Genomic DNA, 9416 nt, shown 5'->3' with positions numbered 1-9416 from the left:
TACAAGATCTCAGGATAAATCCTGAGGAGGTTTTACTGACCTTATCAGACCCAAAAGCTACAATTCTTGTTACATAAGTCCTGCTTTACCTTAGTCTTAACTATCCAGCAGAAAAGTATAAAAACAAAATAGAAGAAGTAAAGCCATGATGTTATGTTGAGCTGTAGGGGACTCAGGTCAATAATTTCTGGCATTGCCAGTCAAGTGGAAGACCCAATGCTATTATGGGCTACTGGACTCTTTTAGAATATTTTGCTGAGTACACATACCTATAATATTCAAATAATGGTACTTAACAAAAAAGGGGGATACAGATGAATGTCCATTTTGTATCTTTGTATTCAAAGTGGTTAGTATAGATATATAGTTACATTCTCTTAATGAATAGAGTAATTTGTTCTAATGGTGTTTGTAAATAGGATATCAGGTCTGCATCTTGTACAGCAATTAACCACTAGGAAGAATGTATGCAATGTGTTAATTATTGAAACTGTCTCATTGCTATTTTTTATCAATAAAATAATGGGGGAAAAAAAAGAAATGGTTTCCTTATCCTTTTAAAGTGCCTTGAACCCATGTACTTACTATATTTCCTGTCAGGATGAGTACCTACTTTGATAGGAATTTGAATTTACTATTTTGGAGCCCCAGATAAGCAACACTTCAAAGAAAATACATATGGGACCAGGCTCCATTACTAGTAATATGTTTGTGCAATATATTCTTGGTTGTGTGAGAGTAGGTATGAGAATCCTGAAGAGTCAGTTAAATATTTCCACCAGCAAGCATATGGTCATTTTTATAATCTTACCCTGTTTCTTGGCTAAAAGAAACACAGTTCAAAATACTTGATGGTGAAAATGATGATTTTCTTTACTGCTTAACACCTAATGCTATTTGCTAAAATATGCATCTGTAAATGACTATATTAGCCACTAAGTAGATGTAAAACCATGTACACTGCTGCCTGTCTTTCCAAATAAAGGTTGCATTGAGTTGACTCAGGATAAGCAGTGTAAACAGGATTGCATATAAAACATGAGACAATATACAGAGGACAAAGTGTGTATGAAGGTTAACTGATTAATAAAACATGGCTGGCCTTGATTTAGTTTATAAGAAACTTAAGACATTTATCAACATCTGTCTGAACCCAGTTCCAGTCTCTTGGACTCTGTTGTGGATAGCTGATTAATAAAAGATGATGCCTTAGAAAGGAAGCTTAGATCTTTGTAAGCAGTGACAAAGGACAAGGCAGGGCTGAATCTACATATGAAAGGAAATTGTGAAAGTAAACTAGTTTACCACACTGTATGCCTGGCTGCCACTTCCCTATAACATTTCATCCTCCCCATTTTGGCTCAAGTCTGTAAAAATAAGGAAGAATTTTAAAAATTAAGTGTGGAATTAATTTACAAGACAGATTGTAGAGGTTTTGGTGTGTGTATGTGTTTTTTTTTTTTTTTAGACTCTGAAATATAATCTGGTTCCCTTGTGGCTTCCCCCTCTAAGTGTTCCTAACTTTGCAGCTCTCTCTGTTTGTTTTTCATTTGTATCCTTGATCTTTTAGTCTTTCCTTTCCTCTTTGCTGAAAGAAAGCACAATTACTGGACAAGTGCCTCCTTTGCCAACTGATACACTCTTGCCCAATAAGCATTGCCCTTGCAGAAAATCAGCGTCCTGTGCTCCCTCTTTCCCTGGGTTCTTCCTTTAACCCCATCATCCTAACACATTAAATCCTGTGTAGTCTCATTGGGTCTTTCTTCATTCATTATCCATGACCAAGGACTTGGAGGTAAAGCTAAGCAGCAAGCACAGGAAAAGCTGGTAAAAACCCTCTCTGTCAAAATATCCCATTTTCTCATTGATGTCCAAGAAAAATCACTGTGCAACAAACCAGAGAAAGAGGTCTAAAATTTCAGGATGCAGTTCTATGGGTTGAAAAGAAATTCAAAATCATCATATTTTCATGGTGCCTATGAAAATGAATGCCTTCCTAAACACTAATGTAGGAAAAGCACACATTAAAGGAATGTGGTTGACATGCTGAACTAATAATGAACCCAGGAAAGTTTGAACTTGTTTCAGGTTGTCAGAGCACCAGTTCCTTTTCTACAACTCAGTTGCATGGTTATGTTCAGATCCTAGACTGAACATTGAACAAAAGAGTCCAAACACACAATCTAAGGAGAAAAATGGGTGTCAGAGAAAATGGTCTTCTAAAGTTTTGAGATGCTCAGGCCTTACCTTGGCTACCCACATCCATTTCACTGGACGGCCAACAGTTCCAACTGTTCTTTGTACTCAGTATCACTACTTTGATCAAATTCATGGAGCATCAGTGAAAACAGAAAAAGGCAGGAAGAAAATGAAGAACAATATTCTGGTCTACTGCTAGAAATGAAGACCTGAGATTACTGTGGTATTGTGCTTTTGCTCCAGACCCTCCTCCTAAACCAAACACTACAGAAACAAGTAGAAAGAGACAAAAATCTCACCAGGGCAATTCCAGCAATCATTGTGCCAAAAAAACTTAGAAATTCATCTGTGGAGTATCACACAGCTCCAGGGCAAGAAGAGAGCAGAAAATCTGGCTTCCAGTATCCATCATGAGGAGTTTCTGCTTTTTCTGATAATCTTATTTTCTAGTTAAATGCAAATAGTCAAAGAGTTTGTGATTGTTTTTATAATCTAAAACAGTCCTTCCACAAATTAGTTACTTGCCAAGGTAATCATGAAAAAAATTAATTTGTTAAAATTAAGCTATTAACTAAGATGTGCTTATCCACTTGAGTGTGTCTATAGATTTATGTTCACATATTGGTGTATGTACATGTTTGCCTATTGAATATGACTAAGTATGTACATCTGTGTATATGTACATGTATATAAACTCCCATGTGTGAAAGAGTAGCTATAACTGTAGTTCATATAAAAGTTACCAAACTTGCAGTGGTGTTGTAAGGCGCCTGCCCTGTAGCGCTGTGTGTGCTCCTCTTTGAGGAGTTGCTGACAGGGGCTGGGGAACCGAGACTGATAAAGCTGCAGGAGGGCTGTACAGGCATAACCTTTACTTCATACAGGAAAAACCACTATAAAAAAGGAATTGGGCCAGGCGAGGCAAAGCCCAAGCAGGACTGTCCAGTAATGTCTAACATGTGGTGTTATTTAAGGCAGAATCCCCCAGGGCCTGGGAATGGTACTGCTGCTAGCATACTGTGATCTGTTACGATTGCCCTGAGGGGTCACAGCCGAGACCACCACACTGCTGTGGGTGAGAGGTCAGATTTCCCCTGCAGGGAGGGGCATTTTCACTCCTAGTCATCCTGGGAAGAGTTGGATCCTGGGTCAGAAAAGAAGGACTCAGGAGGTCTAGTTAGGCATCACTTGAAGACAGAGGTGCACCGCTTCTGTGTTGGTGTCCAGCCTGCAGGATTTGAGGCAGTTACGAATACATTCAGTAAGTCTGACTGTTGTTCACCTTCTGGATTCCTACCCAAACATAACATACCATGAATAGAAGCCACTTACAACTCCTGCTTATTCCCAAGCATCTGTGAGAGGCCCAGCACCGTGGCTTCTTCATCCAGATATGGGTTAGTAGATGCTGGAGCGTTAACTGAGGAATGCCCTGGGCTCTCGAGTTCTTATGATAAAGCATACTAGTATTTCTTGACCAAGTCATATGTTACTCCCTCCATGTATTCCTTCCTGCTTTTCTTTTTTTCTTTCTTTCTTTCTCATTTGTTTTTTTTGAGAAAGGGTCTTGCCATGTAGTCCAACACAGATTTGAATTCACCATGTAGTCCAGGCTGGCCTGGAACTCACAGCAATTCTCCTGCCTTAACTTCCAAGTGCAGGGGTTACAGGCATGTGCCACCACCCCCAGCTTGTCCTCACATATTCATTGATGAAAGAGAAAAAAATACTGCCCTGTTTTACTTTCTGAGGATCTAGAAGAGAAGACATAAAAGAAAAAATATGAAAATGATCAGTAATCCATAAGGCATCATTCATTCACAATTTCCTGCCTCGGCCCTGTGAGCTAATTGTCGCCTTGGCTTGGAATACTTTTCTCCTAGATTTCCTAAAAGTGTGCTCTATTCCTTTCAGGTATTTGCCAAATGTCACTTTGTCAGAGCCACTTTGGCTGCTTGTATGAAATAGTTGTCTTCCTAACCCCTGGTTGATACGTGCCGTGACTCTACTTCCATTCCTCTTGCCGTGCTGGGACCTATACTCTGGACATTCTTTGATTGACTTCATAAGAAAGGTATTTTTGTCCACTTAATCACCAAGATATCATTTGTATCTAGAACACTGTCTGACACATAGTATGGATTGAATAAATGTGGTAGAAGGAACAAAGAACTATTGCATTCTAAGATGTTAGAATTTACTCAGTCACCACGAAGTAAATGTATTTCAGAGTTAAAGAAAAATTACTTGAGCTGGAGAGATAGCTCAGGTGACTAAGCACCTGCTTAGGCAAGTGTAGGCCCTGGGGTTTGATTCCAGCCCCATGTGCCCTGCTGGCCCCGCCCCCAGGAGCACTGAACTGGCTACTGAGACCCGGCATGCCAGCGCTGGGGGAGCTGAAAACAGGAGGATCACTATGATTCAGAGCTGTGCAGTGAGACCCTGTACCAAATGCATTTCAAAAAAGGGGGCGGGGATTACGTACCGATTGCTGGCACTATCCATGCAGCTGACAGGCTTACGATGACAGTCGGAAATATCTCTAGACTCAAAGACATTTTGGTGAGGCTCCTTTTTGAAGTATAACTATGAGAGGCTTTCATTTATATTTGGCTTTTTTCTCTGTTTTTAAGCCATTGGGCCTCAAGCACAAAAATTACATCTGCAACTCTATGAGATTCTCCATGAACAAAGGTCTCCTGAAGGTCTAATAAAAAGATAGCAGAAGTAAAGCATATTAAAATTTCTTTTCGCTGCCTATTTCTTTTCGATGGCTGAATTTCTCTTTCTACTGATTCCCCCCCCCCCCCGGGGTCCCGATTGCTCCGAGTTGCTTTTCAAAGACAATGTGATACTGCCGAGGACGTTTCATGTTTTCAAGACAGCATTCTGAACCTTCTTACACTTGGTTTTCTTTCAAGTTACAAGAGCTTGACTTGACACTCTGGACTCCGCTAGGACCTGATCTCATCTTCCAGTTCCCGCCTTTTCCTGCCAATCCAGCCACACACGCGTGCTGGAGCGAAGGGCAGCTCACTCCCACCGGAAGGCCTCTGCTCCGGCTGCTTCCTCTTCCTCCCCCAGGATACGCTCTGCACAATTCTCACTTCTTTTCAGTGCTTTCGCCAATTTTATGTTCCCGGTGAGGTCAGAGCTGATCACCTTATTTAACCTTCGTACTATTCTTTCTCAGCAACGCCCACTTTGTCAAACTGTGGATTTCCGCTTCTCTGTTTTCCCTAGCACTTAAAAATCCTCTAATTTGCCTATAATTTCTTTTCTCACCATATTTGTTATTTATGGTTGACTTGTTCCTTCTGGACCTTGAGCTCTATGAAAGCAAGGATACATTTTATTTATTTATCTTTCCCCTTTATACCTTCCAAGGATCTTGAGGAGGGATATCCACAGAGAAGACAGTCAGTAACGCTTGGTGATTAAATGAGACGATTTTAAAGGTGAGATGTTTCATTTAATCTTTGGATTCCAGGGCTGGCCAAATAGCTCAGCGGATTAAGGCGCCTGCAAGCAGGCACAGGGCTCTGGGTTTTGATCCCCAAGCCTGCCGGGGCGACCCTGCGCCCCCCGGGGCGCGCTAAGATGGCAATTGAGCCTGGACGTAGTGGTGCACCTCTATAATCCCAGCTCTAGGGAGTCTGATCTAGTAGTGAGACCCTGAACATCCTGTAGACTCTTCTCTTAAATGAAAAAAAAAAAAAAATCCTTGGGTACTTTACCCGGATCAGACTTTTTTTCTCTTTTTTTAATACATGAGGGTCTGGTTTATTTCACTTATGAGTATATTTTCAGGTGGCATCCAATTATAAATGACGGCTTCAAGTTTATCATTATTTATATGTGAGTAATACTCCATTGTATAAAAATACCACATCTTTTTCATCCATTCCTCAGGTGATGGGCATTTTGGTTGCTTCCATGATTTGGGTCTCACAAATTGTGCTGAAATAAAAATAGGTACACATATATCACTGTGATATGATATTTTCAGTTCTTCTGGGAAAATTCCCAGTAGGGGGATAGTTGTTTTGAATGGCATTTCCAGTCCTACTATTTTAAGGAGGATCCACACTGATTCCCATAACAGTTGCACCAATCCCACTAGCTGTTGAGAAAGGTTCTTTTCTCTCTACAGCCTAGCCGAAATTTGTTGTTGGTTGATTTCTTTCTTTCTTTCTTTCTTTCTTTCTTTCTTTCTTTCTTTCTTTCTTTCTTTCTTTTTTTTTTATTTTTCTTTCCATAATTTTATTGAGAAACAAATAACAATGAGATGGTTTCAAGTCAAATTGGTAGGACAGTTTCAATAATTAACACATTGCATACTGTCTTCCTAGTGATTATTTATTATACAAGGTGCAGACATGATATCCTGTTTACAAACACTATAGAACAAATCCCTCTATTCATTGAATTAAGAGAATGTAGCTATATATCTGATCAGATATTTTAAGGAATCTGAAATCCTAAATCTTTACTAAATATATAGCCTGAAATTTGATTCCATTTCTTTCATACCAGTACTAATGTAGTTGAACATTACTTCAATTCCACTAGCGTCCACTGAAGCTCTGCTAAGAAGACAGTCATGGTTCTGGGCAAGAGGAATGCAAAAATGAATTAACACCTGTTCCTTACATTCAAGAAGGTAAACAGGAAGGAAAAAAAATAATAATTGGGTATCATCAGATCAATAGTGGAAGCAGGCCCAGAGTAAAGAGACAGCCACTGGCAAAGGTCAGGATTTCTAAGTGGTGTGGGAACAGAGCACAAATGTGCATTCTCCAAAGGAATGTTTTCTAAGTTGAACAAGTTTTTCAAGATGAGGCAAATTTGGGCAAACTCAGAGAAAAGAAGGTAACTCTAGGCAAAAGACATGGCATTAGTGCAGCCCAAGGACAGTGGTGACCATGGTGATCTATATGTTCAGTTTTATTGCATTTCAGAAAAATAAAACAAAACAAAACAATTGGTTCCTTATGTAATGATAACAATAATATTCATAATAATATTGACCTACATACAAAGTGTTTACTGGGGATTAGATGTGTTCTAAGGTGTTATATGTTAGCACATGTTATTTTTGCCTCTACGTCTGTATCACAGATATTAGAATTTCTCCTTAATAGATGAGAAAATTGAAAGAACAGAAAGTCACAGAGTAAGATGACCATTGCCACCCAGGTTTTAGAAAGCTAACATACTCTTTCTTCATTTTTGTTTTTGTCTTGTTTTCTGACACTCGGGATTGAAGACAGGGCCTCGTGCATGCCACACAATCACTCCACCACTGAACCACATCACTGGACATTTAAAATTTTTATTTTAAGACAGAGTTGCCCAGGCTAGCCTCAAATTTGTTTCTCCCATGGGTAGCTGGAAATACAGGTGTATGCTACCATGGCTGACCAGTTTTGTTTTTCTTAAGGCAAAAAGCCTGATCCAGGTGAATCCAGCCCTGTTATTTTCAGAGAACAAAAGGAATTGGTGATAAAAAGAAGGTTTTTTTTTCCCCTTCAGAATACTGTCATTTGAAATAAACTACTAAGTTTTGGTGTTGCTTTTGCACATTCATATTTTTTAACATACACAAATAGGAAGAGCAAATATTTCCTATGTCTGGAGAGTTCAAAAGCATAGGAAAAGTGGAGATAAGTATTCTTTTTAATATTTTACAGAGAGCTACATTAAAACTTTATAAAGGTCCCCTGGATATTTATTTTCCCTCCTCTAGTAACAGTCTTAAATAAATATAATTACTTTTGGACAATAAAGTGTTTCAACATCGTATACTGAAGACTAATAAAAAGTACCAGTCACTTGGAAGTGTTCCTGTTTGGAGGCCAACCTGGCCCTTACGTGGTTGAGTCAGAAGGTGAAAGGTTAAAAGTGCATCCTATTTTAGATCGAATATAAAGTATGGGTTTGGCATTTGGTGTTGGTTTTGTTTTGCTTTTTAAAAAAATATCAAATGTAATTTTCTTTCTTTCCTTTCTTAAAATGTTAATTAGCCATCCTGTGCATGGTCCCAGGGTTTTGAGCACCATGCAGAACTTTTCCAAGCCGAAGGTCACATGCCCTTTCCCTTTATAGGTATACTCTGGATAAAATCTCTTTGCAAGGAACAATAAAAGACAGAATAATGGAGACCATGAGCCTAGGGTTGATGTAATGAAAGAAGTGTTCAATATTTTGGCACTTGCCTTCTGATGTAAAGTGTGTGTTATTCTCATTTAGTGGGCAATGGCCAAGTGTAATAAGAGAAGGGTGTGTTAATCCACTGCTGCTCTAAACTGACAGTAAAAAGCACTTTCTGCATTTCCCATTTGGATTCCAGAGCCCCTTTTATTCACACCTATCTTTTCCACATTAGACATCTGTCGTATTATTTATATGGCGCTACCATACTCAGTTCACACATTACAGCCTGCTGCACAATGCAGCTATTCTCAGCCCTAGAGACCCAAGTGATAGTATCTGATTATTGTATCTTCAAGCTATTTAATGTCTGCAAACATATTAAAATCTTTTCTTAATGAGTTATTATCTTTCTCTTTCGATACTACTAATATTTCAGCTTAAAAGACAAAGACGTTTCTCTTGATAGTATTAAATTGCATATTCACCTCTAGTGCCCTTTTCTACATAAGCATTTCTAAGGATGTAGTATGTTATTGACAAAAGTACATTCATGTTTTTCAACATAGCATGATCCATTTCAGCCTACTATCTATTTTTGTAAAAAAAAAAAATAGTACTACAACATAGCCACATTTGTTTGTCTCCATGTAATCTAAGGCTGATCTCATGCCATAGTGAAAGTAGTAAGTAATGGCAATAAAACCAGAGGAAGAAATTTAGAGGTAAGTCACTCTCAAGTTGAAATTTTTGACTGATAAAGAGGACAATTAAAGTGACAGATGAATATTTTTCACTATATAATAATAAAATATACACTTTTAAGATAGTGTATTATGTGTAAGACATGCTAAGCATTCACCTTGTACAAGATTTTAATAAAGGTTTTATTAACTCATTTCAAGGGAGGTCTGAGGAATTGAGATCACTTTTTACTCTTGCACATCTAGAAAGTGATGTAATGGGATTTTGAACTCAGGTAGAATAGATTCTTAAGGTCATACACTTTCCAGTTTTCACCAGCATATTCTCTCTCTCTCTCTCTCTCTCTCTCTCTCTCTCTC

Source organism: Octodon degus, unplaced genomic scaffold (assembly GCF_000260255.1).
Source record: "Octodon degus isolate 3935 unplaced genomic scaffold, OctDeg1.0 scaffold00022, whole genome shotgun sequence".
Taxonomy (NCBI): domain Eukaryota; kingdom Metazoa; phylum Chordata; class Mammalia; order Rodentia; family Octodontidae; genus Octodon; species Octodon degus.
The sequence above is the reverse complement of the archived record's forward strand: the minus strand, read 5'-3'. Positions refer to the sequence as shown.